The sequence below is a fragment of the Uranotaenia lowii genome, chromosome 1, assembly GCF_029784155.1.
Source record: "Uranotaenia lowii strain MFRU-FL chromosome 1, ASM2978415v1, whole genome shotgun sequence".
Taxonomy (NCBI): Eukaryota; Metazoa; Arthropoda; class Insecta; order Diptera; family Culicidae; genus Uranotaenia; species Uranotaenia lowii.
In genome coordinates, this window is record NC_073691.1 from 28,507,659 (window position 1) to 28,525,293 (window position 17,635).

Below are 17,635 nucleotides of genomic sequence, written 5' to 3' on the forward strand. Positions count from 1 at the left end.
CGTGAAACGGAAAACTATGTAAATAAAATAAATGGTTTGTTGAAATGATATTTATAAGCACAACCGATCCGGTAAATTGAACAAAAAGGATGACTTTTACAGTTAAATATTTTCATGACGAGAAACTCGTTCACGACTTTCAATATGTTTATGTGATGGTCTCATCCTCCCTAACAATCCAGCAATCAAAAAAGTAGCTTTTAATTCGAAGTTCAGAACGACGAAAAAAGATGCTGGAATGCCAAATTTGAAAGTTTGTGATTATTTTTTGTTCCACATTGATTCGGACGTTTGATAAATTGTACTCGAGATTATTATTTCAGATTTCAGCTCTGATAGGAAAGAGTGTAACAAAAATAAAATGAGGAACCTTGATGAACACCCCTATTTTTCAGCTCTCATCATCATCATCACCGCGTATAATCATTGATAACTTTTCTTTCAAGGTCTTATCGAATTGCAGGCTGCCCGGGTAGGGGTGAAGTAAAAACTTTCTCGACCGCCGTAAGAGTGCTTCTCCCAGTCAGCAGCATACTCTGGGGAAGAGAGAGTATCCAAAACCCGCCGCGACGACAAGACGTAGACAAGTGATCTTCCATCCAAGCAACTTGCTATGGTATGATCAAGTTCAAGGCGCATATCTCCGGAGAGCTCCTTCTGAGATCGGTGGCGCTGACGTGAGTGAGAAAATCCAAAAGATACCACCAAAAGAAACGAACCAACCAACTCCAGAAGAGAAGTCCAAGCAATACCGCGAAGCCAAGATCGAGGATCGCGTCTCCTGGAGACTCGCTATCAGTTTTATTCGCTAGAGACGTCTTCCCGGAGAAGCACGTGTGGGTCTCGGTTAGCCGGATTAGTTTAGGGGTTACTTTTTTTCTTTATTAAACGGTTGTGGCGAAGGTTCCGTTCCGTTCCGTTGGTTGTCGCGGTCTTGAGAGATACCTGACTAGCACCTGGTAGTAGCATTTCTTCGGCTAGAGTACGCGGGATCACCTCAACGGATCGATCCGGGTGCGTAAGTGTGAGTTGGATTTGACCGTCAAGTGAGAGTGGAAAGTTGTTTAAATTGCTGTTGAAAATATGTACCTACTTCTGAGCTCCAGTTGGATTATGTTTTTTTTTTATCAGCGGGTTTTCTGAGGGAACCGTTTACTGTTTTTGCACCCTACAAAGGTTCAACTGTTGAATTTTGTGTGCCGGTGACAAGTTCAAGTTCAAATCGTTAAGTGACGACACTTGGGTGTAAATTCCTAACAGTTGACAGCGACCGCAAATAAACACGTTAAAAAGATGTTGGAATAATTTATGATTGGTTAACTAGCGGCTATCGAAATGATGAGCAATGTAATTGATCTTCGTTAAAGAGGATAATTACTCAGTTTGGGAAAGGAGAAAAAAACCAGAGTCGGAAGCAGAAAAACTGAAGAGGAACATACAACATACAGAAAGTAGTAAAGCACCGAACGAAGGAATAAAGAAGTGTAGTGAATAATTGTGTGAGAAACCCTACTTTTATGACGCTCAAGTCATTATTTTCTGTGTAATATATACCCCGAGACAAAGGTTGAGAAATAAGCCTAAAGCAAGTTTAGAAGGATTGACCGGAAAAAACCGAATCACCGAAAAAAAGGAACGCGTACCGGACCAGAATGAAGGATAATTGGATTCAATAAATCATCATCGCATTTCAGACAGAGAGTGTTTTCGTGGCGTGTTTTCTTCTTCGATTTTATTTGGTTCCCTGGGATTGCGCCCAAAATTTCTCTTTCTACATTCGATTGTGTTGTATTTCGAGTGTTCTTTTGTTGCATACATTGATTCTTTTTCTTACTCCAGTCTTCCGTCCAGTTGGACAACCGCATTCCACCGACTGACTGATTCGTCTGATTCATACCAACCGCATTCGTTTCTGGCGTTCTGTTTTTTATAATTTTATTTTGTATTCCACCTCTCGGTATCTTCCTACATTTTTAAACGTCTCGCGGTCTTCGGACAGCACAAATTTAAAAGATTTTCTTTGTCATTTTTTATCTCCCTTTAAATTTTTGTCCATCCAAGACGGGGTTCGTCTCTTGCTTATGACAGTTGCGTGCAAGTCACTTTGGAACGCGCTAAATAAGAAAGGATTTTTGTCTTGTTCCTTTATCCCTCTTTAGGCGTCACGCGCTTTTTGCGACAATCTGTGGTAAATAACAATACCTATCTACAATTGACAAACAGGGAAATAATAACGGCAGCAAAAGTGAGAGAAAGTGATTATCTGGTAAAAAGATCTGTAAAAAATATTAATTCAAACATATCTTGGTGTAGTGTTGTTTCTGAGAAGAAGATTCTTGTGACATTCCATTGAGCTGAGCAACAGTAAAAGTGAACCTGAATCGTCTGGAAGGAGTAAAAGCGGTGCGGATTTTTCAAATTTTTGTTCATACAGGTAAGTTCTTTGAATAATCTCTTCATTAGAATATTGTATAAAAAATCATGTAAGCTGAACTAAATTAGCTATGTTGAAATATGGAACTTTATTTGAAGAAAGCTAAAAAAAGTAGATGTTAATTGAAAGTGCAAGATTTGTTGACACAAACATAAATTTATAATTCAACATTTTCTCATCAATAAGGCCGGAACATATATAAAATTCCCTCCTTTCGTTTTTACCGAGAATCCCGAAGGGGAAAGTAAACAGAGTTAAATATGCTTTATTGAAAAATTTGATATTTTTTTAAAAGTTGAACAGTTGAAAGAATGAAAGTCAAACTTTAGAGGATGAGAATTGTATCACCTTTTGAATTCCTTATTTTTTAATTTTCGATCTAAAATTACTCGATTTTTCGGATGTAGATGTAGATTGTATGCAAATTCTGGATTTTTTGTCCCTTCCCCTTCGTGATGTTTCAACACCAAGTGACAAAAGAATAATAAAAGAAGTTGTCGCTATTAAGAACCTTAAAGGCTAAAACTTTTCTGGTCTATCAAAAGATTTTAACAAAAATTTTTTTTTTGTAGAAAATTTTCAAAGCACAAGAACTTTAACCAAATATTTATCATCCTTTTTTTGAAAAGAACTTTAATGATAAGGCTAGATTTTAAGAAAAATGTTTGAAATAAATTAGACCAGAACAAATTTGGAATCCTTCTAATAATTTTTCTTATAATTTTAGATCAAAATATTTCGAAATATTTCGATAACAAAAGGTTATACAATTTCTACCCATAGAAGAGGTTGCAAAAATTCAATGCCTGTTTAAACAAAATATTTTTTTTTTAAATTTTCAAAGCACAAGAACTTTAACCAAATATTTATGACTCGTTTTTTTGAAAAGTACTTTTTTTAAAGTTGCATGTAACATACTTGTATACAATTTTTTTTTGCGAAAAATAGAAAAATTGAGTTATTTTAGATTGAAAATTTCGAAAAATCTCAGTAACAATTCCCATCTTCTACACCCATAGAAGAGGTTGCAAAAATTCAATGCCTGTTTAGCCAAATCTCTATGCCGAAAATGCGCTGAAGAGTGTACTGTATCAAAGATGATATGATTGAAAAAGCACTACTGACACAATGACTCGAGCTCCCAAACAAAATGCTGCAGGACCACTTACATTCAAGCGAAAAAAAAAATAATTTATGGGATTTTCTCATACTATTGGATAATTCATCAAAGAAAAATTGAAACTGTTTTCTATTGCCGACCGTTAATATGGGCTGAGCTGTTGGTTTTTAGCCGTCGGTTGGAAACATAGATTTTTTTCTAAGCCGGCAAATGCAATGCGGTTGCGCTGGGAGGACAATGCCAGTTCAGAAAGTTTGTTAAAGCCGCTCCGGCATAGAATCTTATACCGATAATTCCACCTCCATGGAAGTTCATTATTGGAGTAGAGTCTGTTTTGTGGGTGTACAGTTTGACTTGCGCTTTTTCAACTATATGAATTCACGAAAGAATTAATAAAATTTTTAATGAATACCTTAAACTTTATTTATTACCTTCTTCCAGATTTTCCGAAAAAAACTGTTAAATTTAAACGAATATGTTGATATATGTTCCGGCCTTATTGTTAAATTGTGCAAAAAACTCCTTTTCTATTATTCTTCCTAACAGTTCATTCGAATTGCAACTCATTTAAGTAACTCTGCGGTCGCACAAATTTTTAATCGGATTTTGACACCGTTTGTTCCGAATATCTACAAGTATAGGCAAAGAAATTGAAACGTTTATTGAAGGAATTCTATAAAGTAACAGGTTGGAAATGTGAGCGAATGGAACGGAATCAACTTGGAAACTTTTTCCTATCGGTACCAACTTGTTCCCATCTGGACGATTTCTTATCCTCTTGTGGAATACCTACTTTGTTGCAAATTTGGTCAATCCGATACATATCGTGTTGCTGACTCTCACTTTATACTGGTTTTATCTCAACAAAACTAGTTCCTTCTGATTAAGCCTGGGAAACCTACTTGTCACACACACTTGTTTTCACAATCCTAGACCGGGGCTAATTAATATTGAACACCGATGACTGACCGATTGACGGACGGACGGACTTGTGGGGGTCCCAGCCATGCAATTCCAGACCACCGCCAAGTGGGGTCCGATCCCGGTCCCCATATCAAATTACATACGCTTCCTACGCATGGCAGTCCGCCCGCAGCATAAAATTCCTCGAATCAATCGAAGCCATCAATTGAAAATTCCTAGAGCATAAACGGGTCGTTTGTGGTCTGTCAAAGGGGTTTCTCGAATTAAGGTAAAAAAACCTGAAAACGATCGAATGATGTTGTTGAGTGGAGGTTCGAGAAGGATTTTTTCTTCTCTGTTAGAGACAAGCTTTGACCCGAAAAACAAATTTGCACAAATCATCACTGATCAACTGTGATTCGAGTCACGTAGAGACACTCCCAAGAGAAACTTTCTGCTGATTAGTGGGTGCAATAAGTATTCAAGTGATTCGAGGGTTGTTGCTCGTTATTCGTTCTAAATTTTATAGAAGGCGATAACAATTTTGTAAAATTTTATTGGCGCGATTTAGAATGATTAATTTGCAGAAATACCAAAATTAGAGTAAACGATGTTTTCATATTATTACAAAAAAAATCAATTATGTTGTAATGATATTTTTTTTGCTCAAATGTGGCCTTACAATCTCTATATTGACTGAATACGGATCTCTTGGGTAACATGACTAACATACTTAATGTTGATCTTTAAATCTTGTCATATTGCCCGGTTCTATCCGGGTTTGCCGAATATTTAATACAAAATTTGGGAAAAGGCCAGTCCGGTCCGGTTGCCCGGATTTCAATGTAAAAGCCCGGATTTTGCCCGGATTTATTCACTTTATCAAACAAAAAAAAAGTGTTGTAAATTTTTTCATGCGTCCAAAACAAAATTTTTTGAGCAATTTTTATAACAAAATCTGCTGATGAAATTTGTCAAAAAAATAATTTTTCAATTTTTTTTTTATTTTGGTTAAAAGAGTCCTGGGTTTTGACCAAATTTGCCGGGATATTGCTCTGATTTTTAGTCTATAAATTTGAAATAAAATTCCTGGATTTTGCCAAGTTTTTAGATAAAACAGCACAGATTTATCTGGCCCGCATACGCGGTGAAAAAATTCTGGCAACCTTATTCTAACATAAGGGGAATTCTTTTATTATCTGACAATTTACGCCGGGGGTCTTCGGATTTTCTTCAAAATTTAAAATTTTGTTCGTTTCAGCACCATAAAAAACATGTATTTTTGCATATTTCTAAGATTTTTTCGAGGTAACGTTTAAGTTTTTTTGAAAAAAAAAAATTAACCTCTTTTCAAATGCCCATAACTTGTCAATTTTCAAAATTGAATATAAAATAGCACATCGAAACGCAATAAAATTTTACCAGCTATCCAAAAAAAAAAAAAAAAACAAAATATGTTAATATGTTAAAAATTAATATGTTAAAAACCACGTCCAAAAGTACCGTCTGGATCACAAACAATTTTAAAACATATTTAATTTTAAAATCCTATTAATTTCATAACTTATATCTGAAGACACCAAAGTGAGAGGAGTAGGCTACGGTCGAATCGGTTTGACGTGTTTTTTTTTCTGGCAGCAAATTTTTAGAGCTCTAGAATATTGGAAAAACTGAAAATGTCGGTTTTATTGAGAATATTTCATGTTTTCAAACGATTGTACAGTGAAATTTGGATTTTGGATATCTTTAGCTGAAATAAAAACGAGTGAAGTGATTTTTATTTTCAACTGTATAACGTTCGGAAGCGGAAAAATCTATTAAAGTTAGTGTGCAGAGGAAGAAGGCTTTCCGCTGGCTGATAGAAGAAAATTACAGTGGCTTTTGTGTGTGGAATGCTTGTGGCGAAATTTAGAGTTCCATACTTTATTAATTTGAACGTGTCTGGAAGAGACCGGATTCAAATAGTACCATCTAATAGAAGTGTTCGCTAGCTGATGAGGATTTTTCTGCTTCCAAATTGGTGAGCTCGTTCCTTACATTATTTTTTTTACCATTTGCAATTCCGGTTTTAAATGTATCTGTGTAAAGCTAAATATGCGAAAACTCCATATTTTGTGTGAAAGAATCGATAAAGATTCAAAATTGAATGCAAAAGTAAAATGCTAGCAATCCCCGTTTTGCAAAGTTTTTTTTTCTTGTCCATGGTATGTATTGCCATACTGCAGTCTGGTCGCTTGCTGCGATCATGTTAGTTTGCTACTTTTTAAATTTTATGCAGTATAGATGTTTGAGTCTGTGGTAAGTTAATTGGAATGCGTCATTTTTTGACTAAGTAATTTGATTTTAAAAGCCGAAAGAATTGTGATAATATGCATGTAGATGAGGCTTGACTTTTGTTGTTACTCGAACACAGTTAATCATACTTGTTATAACTTTACGGTAAGTATTAATCCAGGGATTCTTGATTTTCTTTCGAATTTTTGGAAAATAACAATAATTGGAATTGCAGGTGGTAACAAGGTAAAATATTAAACATTGGTCTGGTGTTCAGTTACCTTTCCATGATTCTTTATTTGTTTCGAACAGTTGGAAGGGAGTGAGATGAGTCAAACCTGTCCCAAACCAGTGGTAACGGACCCCTTGGTAGCACTGCATTTAGAGTTCATGAGTTAAGCATGAACAATATTTGGATGTGCGATCGAGACTTCCCGTACCGCCTCGGGTTGAAAGACCTATCAGCCACTAGTGGGTTCTCATACATACATACATACATTATATCTGAAGACACCAAAGTGGACAACAACTCCTTCAAGAGTTATGAAAACCATTTTATAGTCGAATTAGTTTTAAATCTTTCACCTGAAGACACCAAAATGAGCCAATCACTCCTTCAAGAGTTATGGAATAAATAAGGACCATAATGTTTTCTTGCGCCCGCGTCAGGGTATAACATTTTTTCTCCCTTTTTTCTCAGGGATTTTAAAAGCGTCAGGATATAACGATTCTCGCATAGTCACCCGCTTTTACGCAGAACATCATTTACACGAACGTTCATTCTAAAGCATGACCGACTATGTTCCAAGAATCTATAGGCTTTCGATTTTTTGAATCTAACTTATTTTCAAATTATCAATAACGGCGCCGCACAGTGGTCCAAAACCCAGAAAAGCTGGCAGAAATTCGATTATCTATCCAAATGTTTCTTCGTGTTCCGGCATTTTAAGGCTACATTAAACCATGAAAACGATAATCATAAGTTTACCCGTTTAGGAGTTAAAGCAATGCTAAGAATAGTTAGAAATTTTTTAAAAATTTTACAAACATTTGTTTACATTAAAAAAAACGGATAGATATTCTAAGCGCGAATATATTTTGCTTTGCTTTTTATATTTTTGCTAGGCATAAAATAAAAATTTTGTCTTCTGGAATAAAGTTTAAATTTTTTATATGGAATCTCGTTGCAAAGAACGAGAATATTTTGAGTTTTATAACTTCAACTAAAAATTTAAAAATTACTCCACATAACTCCACTCTAATTTTACGATGGATAGATTCCCACATTCCTGTACTACAAAATATTACAAATGGGGCTGCCTTTTTTGCCATTTTTGGAGAACGACGTCAAAGAGTTGAATCATTTTTTTTCTTCAAATTTGAATTCTTAGCCAATAACCTCCCGGATCACGAACTAAATTGACATTTAATTGGATCTCTAGGTTGAATTTTTTCAAAAATTTATTCATAAAAAAATCCTTTTAATATTTTTAAGCACTATCAGTATGAATTTCTGTGTTATTTTTCCTATTAGGAATAACTCCCAAAACATAATTAAATTGCGGTTTTTTTCAAATATTCTTCTGATTATTGATCAAATCATAGAACTTTTTTTGCTGGTCTAAATTCATGAGAATCAATAGAGACTTGATAAATAGTTAGAAACTTTTATAGTTTTATTTTTAAGATATGAAATATGAAGATTGTATCCCATTTACCCGAAAACCATTGCCCAGAATGAATTTTTCCCAGAATGACAAATACCCGAAATCAAACCCCAGAATGAACCATTACCCAGAAAAAAAATCCCCAGAATGCACCATTTACCAGAATTTTTTTTCCCAGAATGGACCATTTCCCAGAATTTTTTTCCCAGAATGGAACATTTACCAGAATGGCACAAATCCCAGATTTTTTCCCCTAGTATTTTTATTTGTTTTTTTTTTTCTAATGAATTCTTGAATATTTCATATGATTCGAAATTATTTTTTTCAAAATGATTTTTTAAATGAAACTACGACTTTGAAAATTTCCAACTAAATTTATTTTAGAACCAATATTGTGCTTTGTTTATGGTTTGAGTACTTTAATTGATTCAATGCTTACCTTGGTCCTTTAAAAACCGTATTGGTATCCGACTCCTCACGCTGCGCGTTCGAACTTGAAAGACGTTTTGTCCTTCACGCTGTCGCGTGGCGGACGGGGCTAAGGGATCACCCCTAGCTTTCACGCAGACCTAGGAAGCCCCGGCAGACCTAGACCAATGTCTTAGGGCCGCCGCTTCCGGCGGCCTCCTCGGATTTGGGAGCTTCGGCGGCTTTGTGACGCCTCAGCTCCTTCATCCTCGTTGGTTGCGGCCTTGCCGCAAAAGAATAAAGTTATTAAACCCCATTTTTTTTTGTAACAATTCCTTTTTTTTTAAATTATTTCTAGTAAGGATAAATGTTTTCAATTTTCTGGGAAATGGTCCTTCTTGCGAAAAAAATTCTGGTACATAGTTCATTCTGGTGAAAAAAATTCTGGGAAATGGTACATTCTGGCGAAAAATTTTCTGGGGAATGGTTCGTCTGGGAAAAAAAATTCTGGGGAATGGTTCTTTCTGGCGATTGGAATTCTGGGGATTTTTCATTCTGAGCAATGATTTTCGGGTAAATGGAGTACAACTAATATGAAATAAAATCAAAAATAAACAAACAAAAGTTAAATTAAAAAATTAAGAAGATACGAAACACAACGTTTGTTTTTTCTCGTTTAAAATGTAAATTAAGTATTTTGTGTTAAAACAACCATTGATATAATAAATGATAGTTAAAGAAAAAGAGCCTACATACCTTAATTTAAAAATTTTGATCAGTCTTGAGGAAATTGTGAAATAATTTTCATATATCATAAAATTTCTATATTGACACGTTAATTATTAAAAAAATAAAAAAGGGCACCAGAGCGTTGTCATGTTCTGTTTTGATTTAATTTCATATGTTTTGTTATTTTGAGAAGATTTCAGATTCAATGAACCTTTCTACGATGTGAGATGTTTTGCAGTAATCTGATGGAAAATTTCAATACGAGAATTTACTCACTGAGCTATTATTTTTTTTAGATTCTTGCAGTAAAAACAAATAAAAAGAAATTTCATAGAAAGTATGAAAATAACATGTTATTTTTAGTGAAATTATGATTATTGAACGATTTTAAAAGGATTGAGAGCAAAAAATGTTCAAAATAGACTTTTTGCCAGGTTTTTTGAGAATTGGACCACTCACTGTGAGCCGGCCACGTCCTAGTAATCAATGAGGAATCAAGGAAGGATTGTAAGTAAAATACTTTTTAGGATCAACCATAAATCTGTAATTTCAGTTTTCTTCAAAGGCTTGTATCACCAGCTATAAAAACCGTCTATACGTCTTCGAATCTATATTCATGTATCTCAGGAAAAGGTTATTCTAGTAAGTGTGAGATTTGGATCAGGAGCCATTTTTTGGACTTAGAAGATGCGATTTTCGTTGTACCTACACCTCCTAGGCTCCTAGATATTTCCTGAGGAAACTCATAAACGTACCGAAGGCGGTAAAACGTCGGTTTTTTAACTTTAAATGATAAATCCGCCTAATATAATTTGCATTTTGCAAATTTAACAACATTTTTGTTTTTAAACTGCAAGTATTTTTTATTATTATAATTTTTCTAAGTTTTGTAGTTTTCGAATAACGCATGTGGTATACCTATTTCTACCGCGAGCGGTCAAATGGCCGCAAACTTTTTTTTGCTAAAACTTTATTGTTTTTCAATCGATTTCTACAAAATTTATAGTTTTGGAAAGCTTATAGCGTGACTCAAATATGATTTACAGACAATTTTTTGCTACAATAATTTATTTCAAAGTAATTCAAAGTCGAAGATTTTTTTTAACCTGCTATAAATTTATTTCACTTAGTGCCTAAGTAAGCTGAAGTTAGATGCTATATGTTGCACTTATGGAAATTTTAAAAGATCATGGGATCATGGGTACTTTTCAATTAATCAACCGCCAAAGCTGTTAACGTCACAGTCGAATAATTTCAAAAAGTAAATTGGAAATGGTTTTTAACTTTTTATTCACTTTCAATGAAAATTGGCCGTTTTGAAAAATTAATGCAATTTTCAGCATATTCGCATGCACAGAAAAAATTTTGACTATTACGTGTCACTGAAACTGCAACCTTTAAAATAAATCAACCTGTAATCAACAAAACCTGAAATTTTAAATTGTTTTCCTTAAGGGGGGGGGGGGGGGGGGGTAGGGTCTAACGGATATAAAAAAACACCATTTTCACGATTTTTTTCTAGAGCTATCGTTCAAACAAATGTATTCAAATTTTTTGCATTACACAAAGCATTGTTAAAAGAACATTTAGTAATTTTTTCGTAGAAAAATATTGAAAAATGAGCTGGTGACGGAGCACTTTCGAGGATGCCTTTTAGAAAACAGGATTTGCGGTGGACACTGTATCTCAGCACAGAATCATCTGAAGTCAAAAAATCAGAGCAAAATATTTTCAATAGATGTTTTTCTGGACCCCAACGTTTTTATTTAACTTAAAAAAATGTTTATGAAATTTTTGTGAATGAAATTTCACGAAAAAATCCGCCATTTTTCACCTGAAAATCTCCCCAAAGTAAAAAATCCAAAAAAGAAAAACGTTGGGGTCTGGTATTTTATACGTAGAAAATATGTTCCAAATTTGAAAAGAATCGAATAAGTAGTTTTCAAACGACGATGTCCACGGACTTTAAAAATGTGCTTTCGAGAAAAACGCGTTTGAAGTTTCTGCTGTTGCTTTCTTGCAGTATTAGATAGGAGGAGATAAAAGCCTATAACCTCTACAGTTTTGCTTCAATTGACTTAAAAATTTGACACAACATTCTTGAAATGTTTTACAATAAGAAAATAAAAAAATCGATTTTTTGAAAGTGTTAGACCCTACCCCCCCCCCCCCCCCCCCTTAAAAGTTAACGAAGATTCATTTATTATTACAGCAAATGTCCTGTAAAAAAGTTGCACACGGAAAATTAAGTGTCACGTAATTTGTTTTTCGACCTGTAAAAAAACGGTAAATGTCCTGCTCCTTTTTGTTACAGGACATTTGCGTAATTTTACAGGAAATAATTTTTGCAGTGTGGGCCGTGATAAAACATACCCATAAAAAGAATATCTTAGCGAATTCAGTATGATTTTCTAGAATACGATCATAGTTTAGATTCTCCTCTATCGATGTGTCAGAAAATATTGTCTTATTCATTTTTTCTGCTTGGTGACACTTTATTGAAAGAGTTTTAAAATTTACATCGAAATGAAGATAAATTTGAATCACTGACCACACTGACTGGACACTCGATTTCGTTCTTTGGCTGCTTGAAAAATTACCCTAACCAGATATTTGATAAATATCGATCAGTTCAGATTACTCGAACGGACTGAACAGGTTGGAGACCATGCTATGACCGCGCAATGTCGCCGGTAGGAGGCTTTTAGCCAAAATTTGAACCTAATTTTGTTCTAAGTGTAGTGTCAGTGTGATCAGTGCTCGAATTGTGAAATTTTCACGACACAGGAGTATTTTACAGAAAAATTCATACTTGCCATTGCTAATCACAGAATTGAAAAAATAAAAATAGGTGCCGAATATTTTGCATGCCTAAAATGTTAAAGATTCTTAAAAACACGAGTGGCCCGTATTAGCTAAACGGGGCGTTATATGAACTTTCCCCCTACCCCTACGATTCTCATTTCTCAAAAAAAGAATTTTGTTAACGACTGTAATGACACATAGTTGATGTAGTTAAAGAGGCAGGTTATAACTCTTAAATACATACATATAATGTTTTTTTGCTTTTTAAACTAAGTACATATATGATTGAAAAAGATGGATAGATTAGGTTCAGGTTATCATCATTCTACGGATAAAAATGGTATATGTCCCCTTGCATGTGTGAAACCGCATCGCGCCTGGATTTCAATTATTTGCCGGATTACAAATATTCAAAGGCCAAATTCGACGGAACAAAACTTGTTGCGAACCAAGTACATATTCAAGTAACTCGGTGTGTGATATGCGATGTCCGCGCGAAAAAACGCAAACGCGAAAGAAAAGTGCGACCGTTTTCGAGCTACGCCGAGGAGGCGGACAGCGCACCGGTTCTTTTTTACGGACGCCTGGTTTTTTTTTGTCGTCGTCGTTGTCGTGCCAAACGAATAACCCGCGCACAGGCGCATAAATCCGTCAAAACAGGTTCCTCCGGGCTTGAGCGTTGAACTGAATCTGCCCCGCTGAGACGATATCGTGCGGACGAGGTAGAGGGCAACCCGAACACACATAAAATCTCTCTCTTTCCAACTGTCCTCCCTCCTGGAAATGCTCCGATCTTAGGTCGGTGGCACCGATGTGGTGACGATTGCGTCGCCGTTGTCATTCCTCCGATCGTCGGTGGAATATTTACGATGATACATACGTTCCACAGGCATTTCGTATGGTCATGGGCTTTGGGCTGGTGACACTCTCTCGACTTGAGATGGATACGCCGATTGGAAATTGACGGCGAGGCATACACATCACCGCACCGCATCGGGTTGACCCAAAATGATGATCGGAACTTGATCGCGAGCGAGCGAGGCAACGACGACGACAACGCGAGGAAATTCCTGGAATTCCGCTGGTCCGAATCCGTCAGGTTGGGCCTACCTAAACCTGCATGCTTGAGGACTTTTATCTTTTCTTCTGCTGTTGTCTTCTATACCTTTGACTTCGGCTGACTTATTTCACCATTTCGGGTTTTTTTTTCTCTCTGTTTGCGTTGACCGGTTTCTCTCACTTGATGCTTGATGATGAGGACGTCGCCTGGACGCATCTTTTTGAGTTATTTTTATTGTCAAAATTGTTTTAGCTTATTTTTGTTATGACGATATTTGCACGTAGATTTCACAGAATTTGCGCAAGATTGGCGATAACAAGCTTTGTGGCGCTTGTTTTGTCCTCCCAGCACAACCGAATTGCTTATGCCTGAAAGAAACAAAATTTAAAAAAAAAAAAAATCGTTTGTCCCTATCTCATCACAAAACACAAATTCTCCAACTTGCCGAAGTAAAACAAATGGCAAAGTGCCAGTAGTTGCAATTGCAATTATGTCATCTTTGGTGCAATGCACCAATGCCAATTCTGGCATAAAGTTAGCTCCAATCGACATTGAAATTTTGCAACCTCTTTTTTAAGTGTTTCAGAACTAAGACCGATCATTTTTTTTCATCCATCCATCTTCCATCCATACCTGATAAACCCATTTTGCAGGGGAAGAATGACCTTAAGAGTTAAATTCTTCTTTAAATAGAGAAATTAATGATAATAATAACACCATTTCCTGTGCGAAGATCTATTATGCAATAAATATAAATGATACCTACATTACAATTTGACCAGGAAAACATCTAACATATCTCTCATTCTGAATTTGCTATTTTTGTCATTCTCTATTATTTTTTATTAATTTTTTGTATTTTTTCTTTTGTTCGTATTTGTTTTTTAATTTTATTTTTAAATCTTTTTTGTCATTTTTGAGTAAGTTATGATATTTATTTAATTTTTGTTTTTGTTGTTGTACTTTAACTAATGAAAAATGTAAAAACATATGTATTGGTCCCGTTACAGTGAAAACTATGAGGTAATGATGTATCTAAAAACCATTAGATTTAGGCACATGTGCCAAAAACGGATGTTGCCAAGATCGGACGTTGCCAAAATCAAAAGTTGTCAAAAACGAGCAGGGTCTGTATTTCATATTTTGCGTCCATGTTCAAGTTCGAACTGGAACTAAAATTCACTACTCTCAATCTTCTTTCGACCAGTTTGTCTGACCAGGTGTGAGAAGATTGATTGTATAGCTTCCGGCAATCACAAGTTGTGATTTACAACTCCCGGGGAGCAGAAAAATCTTGAACCGACTAAGAAATAAATCGATCGAGAACTGACGATCGCGTGCACAGAAAACCATCAGAAACCGCTAACTGACTGACGCTGACCGCAACATATTTTCTTGTGCTTGAAGCTTTTGATGAAATACGACAAAGCGGTCAACAAGAAAACATCGGCAGCATCCCGAGAGTCCAACGATTGAACAAACATTTGTCTCCAGAAGCACCAAGAAGCAAAAACGCGTCTAGAGTCCAAAGTTTTTCGCGAAAGAAAGTGACATTCCAGCTGATGGAGTTGTCAGTCCTGTCCCGGTACCAGCTCCAGTTTTTCTCGGAGATTTTTTTTAGTTTGTTTTCACAAGATCAGCCATCAATAATAGTAATACCAGTTATACATAAGTAAATGCTACCGACTGACTGTTTTCCAAAAGCTGTTTGGTGGTCTTACTGGATTGTAATGATAGTAATTACCAGCATCAGTACGTACCATCAACGTGCCGTCATTATTGCCGTTTGCCGCGAAAAAGTTTCACCACCATGTGCAGTGTACCATCATTGATCAAGCATGGACCCGTTTCTATTTTTACATTTTTAAATGTTTACATGTTTACATGTTTACATTTTTACATTTTTACATTTTTACATTTTTACATTTTTACATTTTTACATTTTTACATTTTTACATTTTTACATTTTTACATTTTTACATTTTTACATTTTTACATTTTTACATTTTTACATTTTTACATTTTTACATTTTTACATTTTTACATTTTTACATTTTTACATTTTTACATTTTTACATTTTTACATTTTTACATTTTTACATTTTTACATTTTTACATTTTTACATTTTTACATTTTTACATTTTTACATTTTTACATTTTTACATTTTTATATTTTTACATTTTTACATTTTTACATTTTTACATTTTTACATTTTTACATTTTTACATTTTTACATTTTTACATTTTTACATTTTTACATTTTTACATTTTTACATTTTTACATTTTTACATTTTTACATTTTTACATTTTTACATTTTTACATTTTTACATTTTTACATTTTTACATTTTTACATTTTTACATTTTTACATTTTTACATTTTTACATTTTTACATTTTTACATTTTTACATTTTTACATTTTTACATTTTTACATTTTTACATTTTTACATTTTTACATTTTTACATTTTTACATTTTTACATTTTTACATTTTTACATTTTTACATTTTTACATTTTTACATTTTTACATTTTTACATTTTTACATTTTTACATTTTTACATTTTTACATTTTTACATTTTTACATTTTTACATTTTTACATTTTTACATTTTTACATTTTTACATTTTTACATTTTTACATTTTTACATTTTTACATTTTTACATTTTTACATTTTTACATTTTTACATTTTTACATTTTTACATTTTTACATTTTTACATTTTTACATTTTTACATTTTTACATTTTTACATTTTTACATTTTTACATTTTTACATTTTTACATTTTTACATTTTTACATTTTTACATTTTTACATTTTTACATTTTTACATTTTTACATTTTTACATTTTTACATTTTTACATTTTTACATTTTTACATTTTTACATTTTTACATTTTTACATTTTTACATTTTTACATTTTTACATTTTTACATTTTTACATTTTTACATTTTTACATTTTTACATTTTTACATTTTTACATTTTTACATTTTTACATTTTTACATTTTTACATTTTTACATTTTTACATTTTTACATTTTTACATTTTTACATTTTTACATTTTTACATTTTTACATTTTTACATTTTTACATTTTTACATTTTTACATTTTTACATTTTTACATTTTTACATTTTTACATTTTTACATTTTTACATTTTTACATTTTTACTTTTTTACATTTTTACATTTTTACATTTTTACATTTTTACATTTTTACATTTTTACATTTTTACATTTTTACATTTTTATATTTTTACATTTTTACATTTTTACATTTTTACATTTTTACATTTTTACATTTTTACATTTTTACATTTTTACATTTTTACATTTTTACATTTTTACATTTTTACATTTTTACATTTTTACATTTTTACATTTTTACATTTTTACATTTTTACATTTTTACATTTTTACATTTTTACATTTTTACATAACTAAATAAAAAAAAAGGTTTGTTGAAAGTAGTTTAAATTTAAAACAATTGAATGTCACAGACATTTTTGATAACATAGAAATTTCAGGCATTGAAGACTAGAATCTTCGAAGACATTCTAGGCATTCGAGACGAGATATTTCAACAAATAAAGTACTTAAAATTTGTTGAAAATTTTCAAAATTTCGGGTATCTCGAACAAATTGAACATTTGAAACATTTAAGACATATTAGACATTTTCACATTATAGAAATTTAAAATATTTTAGAAGTTTTGAGAAATTTTAACATATTAACATATTGAATTCAGTAAATTTCAGAAATTCAAGGCATTCTAGATATTTTTGTCTTTCTGGCCACTCATTGTGGACATTTGAGACATTTTATTTATATAATAGATTTTAGGCAGTCCATAGACAATTTAACCATTTAACATACATGTATTTTACTTAGTTTGGATTTTATACATTTTGATCCTTTGAATTCAACCTCAATATTTGGGAAAGTTACCAAATAATGTGATTGAGTTCTAAGGATCAATCGATTGCTTCTTCTAAATGTGTTTTATTACGCCAAAAGATTTAAAAATTCTTAAAATCGAAAAGATTTCTTATTCAACCTCGGTACTATTTTTTTCTTTAAGAAAAACTACTGTCACTACACTGAAAGAACTCTTCACATGAACGATACGTGAAAATGTACATGGATTTTTGGCTCCATGAAAATCATGTGGATCTTACGTGAATTTCAGGTAGCAAACAAAGCAGGTAGAAAAGAGATTCGTTCTG

At 33.1% G+C, this 17,635-nt stretch overlaps 1 protein-coding gene across 1 annotated transcript in view; it reads left to right on the plus strand.

Annotated features, from left to right (window-relative positions):
- Positions 1-776: 776 nt before the first annotated feature.
- The window catches only part of LOC129739551 (uncharacterized), a 98,429-nt gene continuing 81,570 nt past the window's right edge, over positions 777-17,635 (plus strand). The window contains exons 1-2 of the mRNA XM_055731030.1: positions 777-1,024; positions 2,160-2,434. The gene's annotated coding sequence lies outside the window, so the exon portion shown is untranslated. The remainder of the gene's footprint in view (positions 1,025-2,159; positions 2,435-17,635) is intronic.